The sequence below is a fragment of the Ahaetulla prasina genome, chromosome 3 (assembly GCF_028640845.1).
Source record: "Ahaetulla prasina isolate Xishuangbanna chromosome 3, ASM2864084v1, whole genome shotgun sequence".
In the NCBI taxonomy this organism is placed as follows: domain Eukaryota; kingdom Metazoa; phylum Chordata; class Lepidosauria; order Squamata; family Colubridae; genus Ahaetulla; species Ahaetulla prasina.
This window is the reverse complement of record NC_080541.1, coordinates 53,924,255-53,941,538: the sequence shown is the minus strand read 5'-3', so window position 1 is coordinate 53,941,538 and position 17,284 is coordinate 53,924,255. Positions and strand designations below refer to the sequence as shown.

Here is a 17,284-nt window from a genome sequence, read left to right as displayed (position 1 = left end):
TCAGGATACTACTCGGAGATGTTCACAAAACAACTGAAACTTTGGAAGCATGTATGGAACATGGATCTTAATTGATGCACATATAAAACATGGATTTTATTTTGAGCTAGAAAGAATTTTATGCTATCCTGAAGAAAACATTTCCTTGATAACATTTCTAATATCTTCAGTTAAGATGCATTCCTCTCATGCCAAGTGTCCATTTGACACCAAATGGGAGTGATTTTTAGAGTGATAAGTGACAGGATAGACAGGAACTTCCCAGAGAATTCTGCTCCTCTATCTTGAAAGAATATTTGCTGTGTTAAACCACCAAATTGCTTTTACCTTTGTTAATAGAGAATATAATTTTTGGAATGATAAATATATTTGATAGGGGAAAGAGAGTAGGAACATTCAAATTCACATTCTACTTATATTTCAAGCAACTGAAATTGTAGATATCCAGTTTGATGACATCAGTACTGCCTTCAAAAAAAATATGTAATTGGTAGGTGAAAGCAAATGCAACTTCAATTAGATTTATTGATTTGATTTCTACAGTCACCCATCTCAACAAGTTATTCTGTGTCGATCATGTAAGAGCAGGAGTGAAATTTTATGTTATGCACATAATTTTATAATCTAAGGTATAAATAAGAAAAGGAAAATATGCAGAATATGGCTGTCAAAATTCTTTCCAATCTCTTTATTAGCAGTGGCCAAATGAAGGATATGTACTGTCTTTTGTAATATATTGCACCTGGATATGAGTGTTTGCCTGTAATGTATTGCATTTGTGTATCTGCCTGTGTTGTATTTGTATGTGTGTTTCTGTTTTGTTCACATGCTGCATCTCCCCGTATTTATCTGCATGGGCACATTTTCTCACCAAGATCTAATTAGGATAGGTCTGTTTCCTCATGTACTGTGAAGGTCTTTGGATGTTTTTTCTGTTATTGCTACATATTGCTTCTTCATGGCTTTTATTTGAGTGTGTGCGTGCACTGGAAAGCAGAGGAAAGGCTGCACATGGAAACTTTACAAAGCATGGCTTCTGGAATTAATCTTTCTAATCTCTTAAAAGCATCTCTGTCCTCAGTCACAGGATGAGGAGCAGGGGAGGCTTAAAAATGGAGCAGGTCAGCCGCATTCTCAGCCTCTGGTCCAGGGTGTCTCCCATAGACACACATTGCAGAGTTTTTTACTGGTGTTTTTTTCCCCCTCTTCAGCCCCTAGCTGAATAGGGTCTATTTCAAACAGCCTCCACTGCCATATTAGATATGACTTTATTCTGTTTTGGAAAATATTCTCTGATGAGCAGATAGACCAATTGATAGAGTGGCAGACATCTGAATGACTTTACATAACAGTTGAGTTGGATAAAATAGTAAAGGTCTGATTTGGAAGTAAGATAAAGTATAGGGAGGAAAGGGTCCTGTTTTATATCAGGCAGATGAAAAAAGGCAACGTTCTGCTTCTTCCCAGAGAAGTTGATGAAATGAAGGATTATAAGGGATATTTCTGAAGATCCAACCATGTCTGTGATGTTTCTTCTAGTCTGTCTGGACTCTGGAACAGGAATAATCTCATTGGCGTATGTAAGGATGGCGCCAGAGCAGGGGTCTCCAACCTTGGCCACTTTAAGCTTGGAGGACTTCAATTCCCAGAATTCCCCAGCTAGCAAAGCTGGTTGGGGAATTCTGGGAGTTGAAGTCCTCCAGGCTTAAAGTGGCCAAGGTTGGAGACCTCTGTGCCAAAGGAAAGCCAAGGGCTGCACTAATGATTTGGTAGGTACCAGAAACTACTGCACAAATCCTTGGTTATATATGCATACTGCACTTATTTAAAAGATTTGCACATCTGAATACTAATGAGATTCATGGAAAATCTGAGCCACTGAATAAGAAGATTCTTACAAAAAATGATTGTAGGATCATATCCTAAAATTGTAGCACTTCAAACCTAATCATTAAAAAAATTGGAAGTATCAGTCGGCCCCTCTTGTAAAAAGTATGCAGAGAATTTCAATCTAAGAAATAGTCCAACTCCCAGGAAATCACAGTTTGAATTGAAACAGCATAAATGATTGCAATTTTAATTTACACTTTATTTTTGTACTGTATCTTAAAGGGCAAACTGAACAAGATAAGGACAGAAGTTATCTCCTTGCTGTAGTCCAGCATGTTACTTTCAAATAGTCTTGCAAATAGGCCAGAGTAGGTTTTGTATTATTTTCAGGAAAAGTAAACTGGACCACCAACATCAGATGTTACTTGACTATACCTTGCCATTAAGTGTGGAAAATAGCTGTATTTGTCCTTGTAAAAGCAAAAGAAACACTTCCTTCCTTTTATATTAATATGTCTTAATAATATACAACCCTACCATAGTCCTTCCTATTTGGTTTTCCTCCTGATACAAATAGATTTGTCTAGACTAATGAGAACTGATGGGCTGGAAAAAAAATTGAGATGATGACAGAAACCCCATAGAAATGAGGAGGGGGGAGGATTAAAATGCTTGAGGACTATAATCTGCAACATAGATTCATAAACATTTATAAAACTGTCAATGGACGTGTTTACACAGAAACTTAGTTGAAAATGAGAAAACCTGCAGATGAACACAGATGAGTAGCACATGCCTAGATGGACCACTGTGAGAACATTGATTACAATAGTAACTTGTAGGTTTGTGCAATATTATGATGATTTCAGAAAAATGCTTCACTGTACATGGAAATACAAAGAAAGCAACTCTTTAAAGCAACCATGTCTCTTTCCCCAGGACTGTGTAGCAGCTATATTGATCCAAGAAAAAGATATAGCTATTTGGGACAGGTCCAGACAAGTGTTGAATTTGAACTTCTGCCTGCTCTGGAGCATCTTTTCTAAATTAATTCCAAAGACCTGCATTTCTTTCTGAAACTTGGGTTTTCCCTGTAATTGGAAATTAAGACCATTTGGAAGCTTAATGTGTATCTACTCTAAAAAGTATTATACTTTCATTGTAAATCTAGATGGTGAAGGTTGCTCACTGCAGGAACAATTAGGAAAGGAAAGCAATAATTAACTATAGTCAAAATGACATAATTACATACTCATTCTTTTTCACCTGGAAGCTATGATGTTGCTGCCTATTATTTTGATAATTACTTCATACATTCTCAGCTGGTCTTTTCCTCTTCTGCTAACTGAGCAATATCACAAACTTTTTCTGAAACTCAATATTTTTAAAAAAAGTTTGGTATCTGATGTATGTCAACTGTTAACAATCAGAAATTTAGAAATGAACAGGCAAAGAAAATCTTACAAAAATTAACACCAATCATAATCTATGTGACCATTAAATAGTGCACCTGATCGCAGATTTCCCATAATCTCATTTTCCTTCAGCTCAGTCCTGTAAAGTGACAAAACTATAAATTCCCCTCTTTTAAAAATGTTCTTGAAGATTTCTCTTTTTTTCCCCACATAAAAATGTTTTAAAGCAGGGTTCTCCAACCTTGGCAACTTTAAGACTTGTGGACTTCAACTCTGAGAGTTCTTCAGCCAGCTTTGCTGGCTGAGGAATTCTGGGAGTTGAAGTCCACAAGTCTTAAAGTTGCCAAAATTGGAGAACCCTGTTTTAAAGTATAACATAGCCAAATAAAATACCCTGATGACTTTATCCCAATCATTAATAGCCATTTCTTAACAGTAGTCCTAAAAGTTATTTTCATTTTTTTAGTAGACAGTATCACAATATTCTCTAAGGACCTAAAAACATAGAAACAAATACTGAACTTGGATACCTCTTATGTTTTTTCCAGTTTCTTCTTCTGGCCCCTCATCTGCAAATTGCAGTTGCAACCTTGCCTAGCTATCATCCTCTAGCCATAATCACATCCAAGATAGCTTACTTATAAACTTACAAATTGCATTAGTGTGTCATTGTATATTAATTCCTTTAAATGGAATTTGGAGGTGACAACTGGTACAAAATGAGGGGTTTTTATATTTTACCATCAGGACTTCTTTATGCCAGTGGATTCTAGTCTATTTCTAGATTCATACATTTAAATTTTTAGAACTTTTAAAGTTCTACTTTGCTAAAGATCAAAGTACAGGTAGTCCTTGACTTACAACACTTCATTTGGTGACCGTTCAAAGTTACAACGACATTGAAAAAAGTAACTTCTGACCATTTTCCACAGTTACAACCATTGTAGCATCCTGAGGTCATGTGATCAGCATTCGGACACTTGGCAACTAGTTCATATTTCTGACCGTTTCAATGTCCTGGGATTATGTGATCAACTTTTGTGGCCAAGCAAAGTCAATGGGGAAGCCAAATTCACTTAAAAATTGTGCCAATAACTTAGCAACTACAGTGATTTACTAAACAGCTGGGGCAAAATTCACTTAACAAACATCTCACTTAACAGAAATTTTGGGCTCAGTCGTGGTCCTAAGTCAAGGACCACCTGTATCAAACTGATATACTTTCCTGAAAGTATTTCACAATTAAAATATGAACACGTTTTCTTCCCTGTGTCTCCATGTAGAAGATTAGGTTAATATTCCTGGAGGCAGACTCTTCTCACTGAGGACACACTTCTGTCACACAATCTATGGAGCTCTTTACATAGAAGTTTGTTTAGTATTTTTAGTAATAAAGAACGTCCTTCCAGTTATTTTAGACATTTCAATGGTATTTATGTTTTGTGGCATTTGCCTCCCTATGTCTTTCCCAAACAGAATGATTACAGTCAATGTCTTAATTGCAGCTTGCAGCAATTCCTGTTTAAATCTGCTGCTTTATTTTACTGTTGACTTTCATTATTGTATTTTTGTTAGTTGCTTTGAAGCATAAAGAAGTGAAATGCAAACAAGCAGATGTCAATACCGGTCACATCAATTGCCTAAATTTTGAAGGGTAATGTAAAGAAGGGTTTGAATTTTACCAGTTTTAAAATATACATAAAGTTAAATGTCAGCATTGGATAATGCTCCAATAGATTGATTTCTTTATTCTAGAATGGAGAGATCGATTATAATCTGTAGCTTTGATAAATGGACTGTGAACCCATTTCTAAACTTCTAACAGTCTGATATACTGTAGGGAACAAAAGTGCATCATTCCTTGAAAGAACTTTACAAATAGAAACAAAAATGTAAAAATAATTTCATTCCTGGGAAGCACTTTGTAATTTTCTGAAAGAATCTACAAATGGGCTTCTATAATGATTATACACTTCCAATATTATAGGCATATTACTTCAAGCAGCTTAATTAGGTAAGGATTTTTTTACAACTAATACATAAAAGATTGCCTTGAAGCTTTCATTACATTCATGTCTTACTTTATATTTAATGAGACATTTTCATGTATTTTCAATGAAACCTTTTCTCATTATCTTTAAGTGCACAATGGGTTAAGCAAAGTAATTATGTACAATTTCCTTCCCTTTCCTTTGTTTATAGTAATAATTCCGGAGGGAGAAATATCTTGCTAAATGGCTCCAAAGTGTCTAAACATCTTAGATGAAGCTGAAATCCAGGCATAATAAGCTAAACTGCAAAATGTGAATGAAATGGACTGTGAGTAGTTTTCATTCTTTGCATTTCAAATGGACAATGCTGCCTCCAGGAGTGCTAACCTAATCTTCTATATTGAGGCCTAGGGAAGAAAACCTGGTAATATTTTAATTGTGAAAGGAACCTTCAGGAATCCTCCATCTTTCCCCAAATGGATCAAATAGCAGGATTTTCCTACTTGTGGCATCTACAGTTCAGAAATTCTATTCTCGGGCTTCCTCACACATTTTTTCTCCAAAAAGAAAAAAAAAATTACTCAGAGCCAGAACATAATTTTTATTCTGAGGTTATGTTACTTTTTTGGATAAATTTTTATGAACTCTTATTAAAGTGGATCAAAGCAAAGATAGGTGACCTTATCTTCATAGCAAGTGGACTATAGAAACTGAAAGTTCGTTTTCCATGAGGACCAAACCAAGGAAAAGAAGAAGAAGCAGCAGCAACTCCTTTCAGAATATATGCAATCATTTTGAGAGCACCATACATTATTTTAGATTGTTGTACAATTTTAGAATGGGAAGTTTTCAATAACCAAGACTGTCTGTTGTAACTTTGCAACAAATTAATTTTATTACTCTCTTTTTAATTTTATGTGTAAGATATTTATTAATACTTAATTACACAAGCTTCCTATTTCAACAAGCTTTTTGTACTTATCTAAGATTTTTTATTTATGGGATAAATGATTAAATTCCAACTAACAGCATTTGAATTTAATGTAAACTACAGATATTTTCATTACCCCAGAAATAACAAACTTGATTCAAGCCTCCAAAGCATATAAAATTATTCATTTCTGAATGAATAACATGTTGTCTCATTGCATAGATCTCTTTTATTTCTATTAATATTTTCCCCACACTGATTCATTTTTGGAATATTACTAAATACTCTTTATCTAGTTCATTTTTGAGGTGTAGGATATATACCACCTGCTATAGTAGTTCTTAAATGAAAAGTAGAAATTGTAAAAGGTTTGGCAACCTTTAACAGATAATCATTATTTTGTGTCACTGAACTTGGTTAAAAAAAAGGAAATAGCTGTTTTAAAGAAATAATAGATTGGTATTCTTCAACCTCATAAAAACATACTTTATTCAAATGATAAAAATGAGGAATTTGGCATGGGTAAGATTATACTAATAAAATAATAGAGCACCCTACTGGCCTTCACATTTTTTGAGCTATAGCTTCTGGAATCTCTTGCCAGACTGAATATTCTTTTAATGTTCTGTTTGAATCTGATAGAAACTGATCAAAATAATTCACAGAATCAAGTTTGCCTATTCCTGGGGCAGCTATCAGTTTTGGTTACTATCCATTTCTCATATTTGTTATCTATCTTTCTCTTTATTCATTTTCTGCGGCAGTTTGAATTTATTAAAGTACAGGTGAATATCATATGTACTTGTATTTTTCAGTAAACATACAGTACATTTCTGTATATATCTTTTTGCTCAGATAAGCAGTTTGGCAAGCAATTTTATGTATTAAAAAACATTACTATTTATATATTTTGCTGCACATTTTCTCAAAATCTAAAGTGCTGATACGTATTATTTTGATGGGGAATTACATTACAGCACTCTAGAAGTATGAGACTTGAAATTGTTTAATTTTGCACATGAGATTGAAAGTCTACAATTCATACTCATATTCAAATATGAATAGAACACATATCCTGATGGAGGAAGGAGGGAGGGGAAGAACAAGTTAACAAGCTTTTTAGTACTTTTCATCTCCATCTTCTAAAGTACAAAAAAGTAGTGTTATTTCAAAGATAACGGAACTACCCATGTATTGCTTTTTAATCCTTTCGATGAGGTAGATTAAGTAGATCTGCATTTTTCTAAATACATAGTTCAGGGGGTTTGGAGGATACAGAGAATGCAAAGAAAAAAAGCAATTACTTGAAACTCAGCTAGAATCTATAATCAAGTACTTATTTGACTATAAAATCCAAATAATATAGAATTTATACTTCAATATAATGAAAAACAGATTTCCTGTGAGTAAAACATCCTTAATCACTATTTAAATCTTAAAAATTAAATCACATCCTCATATAATGGTTAGGTGGTTCCAAACAAAATGTCTTTCTAACCATTTTAAAAAAGTAGGTTCTTTGTTTTGAATTTATTTATTGAAGTTTAATTTTTAATCCTCTGAATAGCTTATGTTTTCTGGGGATATTATAAAAATACTTTAAAATACTGAAATTTCAAAAACATAATAAGGATAAGATTACATAAACAATCTCAATAAAAAGTAAAACAATGAAGAGAAATTTTAAGTAAGAATTTCCTCTTCATAAGATGCCAATTAGCCCTAATTTATATTACCATCTGTGATGGAATTTTTCATCAAGCTTTATAGGTTGAATTTGTTCCATGTAATAACCTTCCATGTAATAACCTTACAATACATACAATTTAGTTGGATATTCCTACTCTAAATATTTCCAGGAACTATACATATATTTGTCTTCCTAACATGTGGAAGGAGCTAACATCTTCAGCCCTAATATTGTAGGAGGGCCAAAAAGTTGATCCTTCTTTTCTTTGTGTGAAATCCAAAGAGGATAAATTGTACATACTGAAAAATACAGAGCAATATTATACATGTCTATTTAGAAGTATTTCCCAGAAAGTTATTTCAAATGTATACGACACTCCCTGTAAGACATTAAAAGTTTAAAGAATTGGATGGGACCTCACAGAGTATCTACTCCAGTGCAGGATGTGCTAAATCAGTTTGGACAATCTGGCCTATGTTTGAAGACTTCCACTAAAAGGTAACCTATCATTTTACAAAGTAACTTTGTTACTTTGGTTTGCACCAGTTACCATCAGGAAATTCCTTCTAATATCTAACCTGAATCTATTCCTATAGTTTCAACTCAAGACTGTTTTTGGACCTGTTCCCTGAGGAAACTAGAGAACAAGTCCACTCTTTCTTTAACATGACAATCATTTAGATATACAAGGGCTGCTGTCTACCTCCCATGAGCCTTGTCTTCTGCAGGCTAAACATACCTATTTTATATAATGATTCCTCCCAGCACATGGTTTCCAGTTGCCTCACCATCTTGATAGCCCTTCTTTGAACTTACTCCAGTTTTGCAATTTCTTTAGATTATGAAAGGACTAGAAAAGGATGCAGATGAGATGTGATGGACTGTACTAGGCTGGATTCTCATTAGGATTCCATAGTAATAAGAGACCACGCAGTCCAGATATTTTGTCTTAGAAAAAGAGGGAGAAGACTGCCTATCCCTAATAGTTTTTAAAGTATATGATTGATGTAGACAATGGACTGTTTGGTCTGGCAAGATTCTGTCGTAACTGTGGAACAATAAAGAACTCTACTTGGAAGAATCACCATATGTCTTTCTTTGTTTTGGGTCCTGACATAGTAAAGCAATTCTCTCATAAATTCTATGCCATGCTAGTTGTACTCCTCCAATGTCTATGCCTTTCCTTTTTTCTTCCCAGATTCAGGACTTGAGATTTCTCTTTCTTAAATTTTGTTTTTGCCCTCTACTCAAGCATTCCTATTGTTTTTTGAATCTTTTTTTATATCTTTTAAGCAATTAATTATTGCTCCTATTTTGGCATTATCTACTCATTTGATATTTATCCTCTTAATGTCTTCATCTGGATCATTAGTAAAAATATTGATGAGCACAGGGCCCAGAAGAGAGCCGCCTAACATACCACTCAATACAACTCTTCAAGCGGACATAGACTCAAATACAAGAAACCTTTGTGTAGGGTCATTCAGCCAATTATAACTCCAACTGATAGTTGTATCTCCTAGGCCATATTTTACTATTTTATTAATGAGGATATCATGACAGATTTCATTGAGTTTCTTTCTTAGGTCATTGTGTGCTATGTCCATAGCATTCGTCCAATCTATTATGCTAGTAACTCTATCCAAAAAGGACATAAGGTTAGTTTGCCATGACTTGATTGTAACAAACACATGCTGGCTCTTGTTAACTGCAGTTATTACATTTGTTTTTCCCCTAAATCTTAGAAAGTTCTTGTTAATTAATAAAAATAGGGCATGAATATAAACATAGAAGTGAAGGTCCAAGAGCCATAGCAATATTAAATTCAGTGACAAACAATGGAAGGCTGCAAAAAAAAAATATCCAAAAAATACAACATGACTTTAGAAATAAAATAATGTTATGCATTCTTAAAAACTCAGGAAGACAAGTCAAATTAATATACTTGATTATACTTGTGCATATTCACACTGAAATATATGCAATTAAGCCAATGCCATAAGCATAGCTCTAGAAATTTTCAAACCAGGTGATCCCATATAGTAATGACAAAAATGGACAATTGTCAGTCTCATTGGGCTGTCACAATAACTACAAAATGAAGTATCATATCTAATAGTCATAGAAGTGTAAAGTAGGGTGTTCTTTATATTTTCTTTCATACTTCCTGAAAACACCCTTCAGAATGTAAGAAGCTCTTCGGTTGTTTGACTGCATACACAGGGTTGCAGTACAAAGTGGAACTAGACTGATATTTTACTTACATTTAAGAAGCTGCTAGTGCAAGCTTACAATGTTTAATTTCAAGCAACAAAGACCACACTGTTTAGGAAGCACAATAAAATATTGAAGAGTCATGTTGGCTGAGAAATTCTGGAGTTTAAGGCCACACATGTTCATCTTGCCAAGGTTGAGAGAAAAAAATGGGTAAGCAGTTGGTGCTGATATTCTGAATATTAAGTTACCAGTGGCTCATACATTCATTCAGGCTATTGGATAAAGACTATGAAATAAGTGAGAAATGCCTTAGAGAAAGAACTGGATTTTTTTCCTGTTTTGGAAATAAATGGACAAATTTTGAAATGGACGGTATTTTGAAATTAACATATTGAGGTTTGTTTGAGAGTTTCACAGGGTACCTCCATTTGGCCTGAGCAACACGTAAGCATGTTTTCCTGATCTTTGGGAAGGTTTCTGATCTCTAGCCTTGAAAGAAATAGAAATGAACATTCCTAGCATGGCAAATATATCAGTTGAGGAATCAGCATAAAGAAAAACTAATGGAAAGATTTAAAAGTTGTTTGGGTAGCTATTAAGTTCAAGGGGGAAACAATAGGAACAATGCTAATGTACATTTTTTAATGCCAGTCATGTATTCTACTAATTGAGCAACTTTCATTTTATCAGGAACCTTTAATATTAGTGCTTAATAAAATGTTACTACTGGAAATTGATGATGTTTTGAAGCAAAGCAATTTTGCAATTTGAGTTGCACGCCTGAAGCTAAAGCTTAAGAATTTCCTTTATCAGCTCAAATATTACAAGTGTTGTAACCACATAAAATTCAAGCTGAAACTGTGCATTCTTCACTTGTGCTTTAAATAAATATTTTAATCACTCCTACTTTCTGTTTGACTTCGAACAGAAATCTTGTACGTTACAGAAGGACCCCTAATCCCATATGGTTAAGTTCTACTTAAAAAAAAATAATTTATTCAATGTATTTAAATGTATATATGCATTCTTTCAGCACCCAAATCTCTCCTTATTTTAGAACTTTAACAAAAACATAGCTATAACTCATGCACAAAATGTTATTAATTCTGTTCAGGCTCATATAGCACACAAACACAAACACAGAGAGAGAGGGGGGAGGGAGGGAGGGGGAGAGAGAGATACACAAACACAGAGGGAGAAAATAGGCAGACAAAGTAGGGGGAGAGCAATAAAAATTTCATAATAATAATTCTAAAGCTTTTTTTTTTCAGGAATCATTATGCATAGAACTTGCTGAGGGCAATTGCAAAGATTTTGCTTTTCGGTTCGATGACAGGGCCACATTTATCAGAATTATAGGATCTTTCTTCGGCCGACACCCCAAGCTCTCGTTTATGAGGTAAAGGGATTGAACCATAATGGGTGACCATGCCCCTTTCTCCACATAATAAAAGTGCTTCCCTCTTTTTTTCAGAAGCACGCCTGTTCTGTCTTGTTCAATTTATGAATCAAATGAATGAGTTCTAGTCTCTTCTAGTGTTGCATTGAGAACACTATTTGTACTGCTTCCGATTTCCAAGCCTCCCTTCTGTGAACATAAGAGACTGTTCTGTTTGGGTTTCCCCCCCCCCCCATAGGCTTACTTTCTCTGCAACTCGCTAAATGTTCACTAGCCGTTTCTCTATTTATTTATTTAGAGAATTTATATGGCCACCCGCTCACTCTCAGTGGCTCTGAGCAGTTTACAAAAAATAAAAACTCACTATGCAGTTTCTGATGTATGTCATCTGCAGTTGCTTGCTCACACATTTGACCACTATGCTGTCGACTTTTAATTAAAATATCAGAAATGTTGTTTTTCAAAGCAAAATCAATTCTGAAATAACTAAATATCTATGTGGATTACCTTGTACAGTATAAGACTTAACCTATATTGTCTCATGCAAATGCTGTCTTGGTGTCAATTGAAGTGCTTTATTTGCCAAATTCATGATGACTGGTAAAGATTTCTGCATATTTGGGCAAACATATTATGCACTGAGTAAAGTTTAGAATTTCTTTTTCAGTCAGGAATCATGATGCCTCTGCCATCAGAAATCCCCAGGCATATTCCAAGCTTCCATTCCTAGAGGAAAAACAAAAAGGAGCTCATGGAATTATTTAATAAATGCCACAAAGCACAGTTTTCTTCCCCGTGAATTTGAATGCTACCAAATTTTTTTTAAAAAAATCAGTGGGTATTTTTAGAAGAGGATTCTGTGCCAATGTGTGTGTGTTTTTATGTTTTCTGTTTCCCTAAACCACCAATACTGAGGACAAGAGCCGATTTACTTTTGGACTGTACTGTAATAACATTACTGGTGTCAAAAGGTTTTTTTTATTTTTTGAGATATTGTGGTTCGGCTTATTAGCTCAATGAAATTCTTCACTCATCCCTCCTTCTGAGCCTGAGTATCCCATTAAAAGAGTACTAGCTTGATAGCTTTACAGTTTCCATTTTGTAGCCCATATAAAACTAACAGAGACTGATTTCAAAGAGAGAGAAGTCTTGTAGAAAATCCCAAGTTCTTTCTTTGTATGTACAATTAGAGTATGTACAGACACATAGAGAAATACTGCTTTGGTCACTACAGGACCAATGAAATGCAACTTTTTGTCAGGATGTTAACAGCAAAAAACTGGCATTGCACCTAGAATGTTCTAGACTTTGTTCTTCACAAGGTTGAAAACCTACAGGACTTCATTTTAGAGTAATTAGATCTGAGCTGGAGCAGAAGTCTGATTCTATATAAAACAATTCCCTGTATTTTCAACTAATACGAACTAATAAGTATTGAGCCCACAATACTTGCTGATGTTGTCGATCTATCTTGTTTTAGATCTCTTTCATGGATGCTTTTTATCAAGTGGGATCCATTCTATGGCTGCCTTGGTCCATCTGCCATCAGTTATTCTTGCTATGTGACCAGCCCATTTCTATTTCAATTCTTTTACTTTCTTGATGATATTGTATATTTTCATTTTCTCTCTAATTGTGTGCAGGTCTTTCTATCTTGTCTTGTAATGCTGAGTGTGTATCTTTCCATGGCTCTTTATGCCACTTGTAGCTTTTGTATCAATTGTGAGGTTGGTGTCCATGTTTTATGTCATATTTTAGAGCAGGTAACACACACTGATCGAAAGCTTTTCAGGCATAAGGGGTGGTTGTTCCTGAAAATTATGCATAGCTTCCCAAATGCCTGTCACCCATATTTAACATGCTGTTAAATTTCCTATATTGTATCACTTTCCATTAAGATCCATTGACCAAGGTATAGGTAGTCTACTACAGCTAGTTCTTTTTCAGATATATAAAAAAATATATTTTTGGTGAATTTATTAAACATAGCCTGGCTCTTTTTCAGGCTTATTTTTAAGCCAGATGGTTCTGCTTTGTGCAGCTCTTGTTTGTGTCTTTGTGACTTTTCTGGGTCTTGTGAGAAGAAAACAACATCATCTGCAAATCTTAAGTAATTTAAATAGGCACCATTGATTTTTATTCCATCTTTTGCCCAATCTAGTTTGCGAAATACTTCTTCAAGGCAGGCTGAGAAAAGGATAGGTGATATTGTATTGCTTTGTCGTACACCTTGTTCTATGTTGATTCCCCACTTTAAGTTCATTAAGGCAAATTGTCGCCATTGTTTTTTTCATATATTGCTTGTAGTAAGTTTATATAAGCAGTGTCTGTGCCTTGGTTGAGCAGTGCATTAATTATTGCTTGCTTGTAATATTGAGTGAAATGCGCTCTCTCTTTCTCGCTGTCTCTCCATATACTCTGTGTGTTTGTGTGTGTAAGTTTGAAAGCATGCAAATGTGAGTAGATAAATAGGTACCACCTTGATGGGAAGGTAACAGGTTCAATGCACTTTGGTAAATAGTCATGCTGGCAACATGACAATGGAAGCTTCTTCAGCTAAGAAATGATGACTTCTTAAATACTTTGGCTAAGAAATAGAAATGAGCAACATCCTTTAGAGTCAGACATAACTAAAAAGGGAAAACCTTTACCTAGGTATATATAACTGTGCACTTGACTTTTTAAATTTTATTTATAGCAATTATTTAGGCACAAATTGCAGTCAGAAAAGAAATAATCTTTCTTCTAAAAACATTTTTTGTGGTTTCCAGTGTCAGAGCAACAGGTCTTTTATACATTCAAGAACAATTTTATGGTAATAAAACATAGAAATTTCCAAGTCCCAATTGTAATGAACTAACATAAATACACTTCAAAATAATTATAACATAGATATTTATAGACCATAAATACTCAATGAACATGTTTATAATATAGCATGATGTAATTTAATTTATATTTACTTGTTATGATTCATTATAACAGCCATTGTAACAGCCATGTAAGATACTAGGCCCCTCTATAGTTGACTGCATCAGTAATGATATCTAGGTTAAACCAAACAAGAGAGATTTTATCTGCATAAATAAATAATTCTCAACAAGCCTCTGAAGTTCTATAATCAATTGCTGGATACAGGAGGCAAAGCAACATTCTCATACCTGAAAATATTTAGTAGATCTTCAGTATGGACAGCTGCAAACTAGATGGAGAGAAGACCAGAAAATTTGTATTATGCAAAATGAGGAAAACTTGGTAAAACAAATTAGAGATCAAGGTCAATTCCACATCAAGAGGTTATATAATGCATTGATAGAAATAGATTCAGAAATGGAATTAGTTAAGGATTGTATGATAAAATGGGCACAAAATATCCAGCAACCTATAATGATGGAAACGTGGGAAAAAATTTGGGTTAGAAATGTTAAATTTACAGAAGCACAGAGTTTAAGAGAAAATTTTAATAAGATGTTTTATAGATGGTATTTAGATCCTAAAAAATTGGCATGTATGTATCCGAATATGCAAGCTAAATGTTGGAGATATGATTGTGATGATGCGATTTATTATCATATATGGAGGACTTGTAAAAAAATCAAAGCATTTTTGATAAAAATTTGGTGGATTATGCAAAACATTCTGAAAAAGAAGATAAAGTTTACTCCAGTTATTTTTATTGGGTATAATTATGGACTGTACAGTAATAGAGACTAAATTGATCTTGAACTTAATATCAGCAGCAAGACTATTGGTCGCGCAATATTGGAAGAAGGAGTATTTGCCTACAATTGAAGAATGGACATTAAAAGTATCAAACTTAGCGGAAATGGCAAAAATCTCAGCAAATTTGAAAGACTATTCACAAGAAAGATATATATTGGAATGGAGAAGGTGGATTGACTATATTAAAAAAAAAAAATCGGATTAAGAAGTGTCAAATAGTCTTTGAATGATGGAATTGTATTAGTTAAAGGGGAATTAAGGTTCCAAAGGGGGGGGATGGGAATTTATGATTAATTAGTGTATTCTAGCTTATGATTGTTAGATATAATACCCTGTATTTTGCTCTGGGAAGTCTCGGGGGGGGGGGGAAGGGTGAATGGGAGGGGGGAGGGGAGAGGGGGGAGGATGGAGGGAGGAGGGGGGAAAATGTTTGACAAAATTTTTGTAAAACTTTTCTAATGTTATTCTAATGATCTATTTAGTAGATCATGTTATTGCAGGCATAATACTTGCCAGAAAAATCATATGTTTTTTTCATAACATAAAGTTTAGCACTAAATGCCTTTGGAGGTTTATCAGATTTAAGTCAAATTTTCCTTCACCTACACTCTAGGCACCTACATGGCTGCTTCAGTTTCCACAGTTAAGCTGCAAAGATCAAGGAATATCTTTGAAGCAAATCAGAGAAGGCATTTAAGAACAGTTGGGTTGACTATAGTACTTGCTACTATAGTCAGCCCAACTGTTCTTAAATGCCTTCTCTGATTCCAATACTAATTAGGATATCAGATAAATTATTGACTGGACCAATCACCAACCATTGTTGGAACCAACTGGTAGTAGTGGGCCCTCTGGCCCTAAAAAGGTGAGCTGTAGCCACTAAGATAGCTTAACTGTCCATATCAGTAGGCCTTTCCACTTCTCCCTGAGTGGAACAAAATAAATTGAATATGCAGTTTACTCCTACGTTGGATTTGTGACCTGTTAGGATAATTTCTCATTGCTATGACTATTATGAACTGATGAACTTCTTCAAAGAAATTATCTCCAAAATGGATGAACATTTAAAGCACTATTGGCTTGAAAGAACCCTGTTACAAACCATGACACTGGCTTCATCTGCTGAGCAAAGATTCTGCCAGAAAGCAGGATGGGCAATTCACTAAAAGAATTCTCAATTCATCTTTGTCCCAATTTTGGGATTCTTTTTCTCCTTCTCTTTTCCCGAAATTTGGTATAGTGCCTTATCCCTACTTGGCTTCAATATCTAAACCAATGTTTCTCAACCTTGGTAACTTGAAGATGTATGGATTCATGTTGGCTGGGAAATTATGGAAATTGAAGTTGAAAGTTGAACATCTTCAAGTTTCCAAGGCTGACAAACACCAATGTAACCATAGAAAACCACATTAAAAAAGAAAAAAAGTAAAAAAGTTTTACCAGTGAATAATTTTCTCTACTGAACACTATTAACCAGTGAAACAGTTTCTTTTATTAGTGAACAGTGAACAATTTTACTATCACAATCACATTTAAATAGCTATTCAGGTACATACTGTAGATGATTAAACAACATCACTCAAGTATAAAAATAATTTTGAGCCAGGCTGTTAAATTCAGCAGGATAAAAAGCTTGTATGAACTGTAGTACTGAGACACAAACACAGACACACACAGACACACACAGACATGTCAGGGTTTGGATAATAGTATTGCCTCCAATTCCTCCACTCATTTACCAGATGCCAGCAAACTTCTTACTCCACTACTCCAGTTTCTTCTATTCCAGTTTTCTCTGAAAAGAGGAATCCCAATTCACCCTTATGCTGTAGGAAAACAATAATCTGGTTTCTTCTAGTTCTGTTTATTTTTGGGAGCAAGTCCAAAAATATCTTTTTGCATGGCAAATCTAAAGTTTAAGTCTGGAATACATCCCAGTAAACATACTTGATCTCACAGACAAATTTAAAATTCCACAGCTGGCATTTACTTTTTCCATCCCTTTTCAACAGGTTTTCGGTTGGTGTAAATAAAATACATTCACATCCTTATTTAATATTTTTACTGAGCATGGAAATATGTCAGAGC

The 17,284-nt window shown here is 34.4% G+C and overlaps 1 long non-coding RNA gene across 1 annotated transcript; it reads right to left on the bottom strand.

Annotated features, from left to right (window-relative positions):
* Positions 1 to 13,971: 13,971 nt before the first annotated feature.
* On the bottom strand, positions 13,972 to 16,968 carry LOC131195483 (uncharacterized). The gene is made up of 3 exons (XR_009154467.1): positions 16,936 to 16,968; positions 14,635 to 14,675; positions 13,972 to 14,060 (listed from the first exon to the last, which is right to left on the bottom strand). It is a non-coding gene; the product is annotated as an uncharacterized LOC131195483 (long non-coding RNA).
* Positions 16,969 to 17,284: the final 316 nt, after the last annotated feature.